The sequence below is a fragment of the Lithobates pipiens genome, unplaced genomic scaffold (assembly GCF_037356315.1).
Source record: "Lithobates pipiens isolate NorthernLeopardFrog02 unplaced genomic scaffold, aLitPip1_a1.2 Scaffold_19, whole genome shotgun sequence".
NCBI classification, from domain to species: Eukaryota; Metazoa; Chordata; class Amphibia; order Anura; family Ranidae; genus Lithobates; species Lithobates pipiens.
The window spans coordinates 593,691,901-593,693,360 of NW_027507764.1; positions in this window are offsets into that span (position 1 = coordinate 593,691,901).

A 1,460-nucleotide genomic window follows, 5' to 3' on the forward strand; every position below is an offset into this window, starting at 1 on the left:
GGATAGTGTCCGCCCCATACTGTGCAGGCGCAGCGCTTGCCCTGCATAGAGGAGGAGACTCCGAAAGTTTCAGAAGAAGAACGGCGCCTGCGCACTGAGTCTAGGTGCAAGCCCCACCATCCAAGTGGACATACGGTAGCACATAGTAACAGGTCCCCTCCTGGGCTCGCTTTGCTCTGCTATTTTTTATTCTAACTCTATGTCCACTTGGATGGGGGGGGGCTTGAACCTGGACTCAGTGCGCAGGCGCCGTTCATATTCGGACACCTTCGGAATCTCCTTGTCCTCCGTACTGCACAAGCACAGTACAGGGCGGACGCTATCCGACGGGGGACGGTATTCGACACATCACCGGCTCTTCCTATTTGCACTGTGATCAGCCATGATTGGACACAGCTGATCACATGGTAAACAGTCTCCGTCAGAGACTCTTTACCGAGATCGTAGACACACCACACCACCGGTCACCACGATGCGCCCGCCCCCTAGGGGTGCGCAGCGGCTTAATAACCTGAGGACGTCATATGACGCCCAGTCAGGATATTGAAACCCTTTTGCCGCCGTCATTCTGCTCTATGGCGGGCGGCAAGTGGTTAAGGCTCCATTCACACACGTGCAATTTTTTTCCAAAGTTACATGACAAATCGCACCTCGTTCTTTTTCAATAGGACCCGTTCAAATCAGTGCGACTTAAAATCGCAGCGACTTTGGAATGGTGCCTACTTTGGTGCAAACGCTGCTGTGACCTTTGATCCATAGAATGCAAAGTCGGGGGTCAAAGTCGCGCCCCAAAGTTGTACTGGAAACCGTGCAATTTTTGGAGTCGCTCTAATGTGAATGGAGCCTTAGTATCACTTTAAACGCATTGGGGGGAGGCTCTACTAGTGGCATTGCAACCTGTGGCAGCCTGTCCCATGAGGCATTGCAAGGCTGACAGTTACAAGCGTGACTCCCGACGGCTGAGGCATGATGGGACTTGTAGTTTCTGCAACAGCTGAAGGGCCCCGCAGGTTGAGCGCCCCATGCTTATGGGATCAGCGCTGGGAAATCGTCTTTTCCCTTCTCTCCAGGTAAACACAAATGATGATCAGAGACGGGTTCCTTACCTTTCTTGGGCCGGATGTCCAGGCTTCTTGCCAGTATTGGGCAGAAGCGCAGGGGAGGCGCAGGGGAGCCGCAGTGATTTTCATTTCTGTGGTTGGCTGGTGGAGAAAATAAAATGGTTCCTTACAGTCCTGGTCACATGTTCTGTTTGCTTAAAAAATTAATCCCCGCGTCCCTTTCTTGGTGCTTTAAAGCGTCTCCAAAGCCTCCATAGAAGTCTATGACAACGCTCGCTAACAGCACCTGCGGCTTTAGAGAGGTTTTTATTCAGCGCTAGCTTCGTTTTTGTTTTGGAGGTATTACAGGTATGAGATATCCCAGGATGCACTGGGAAACCAACAAGCGAACCGGGATGA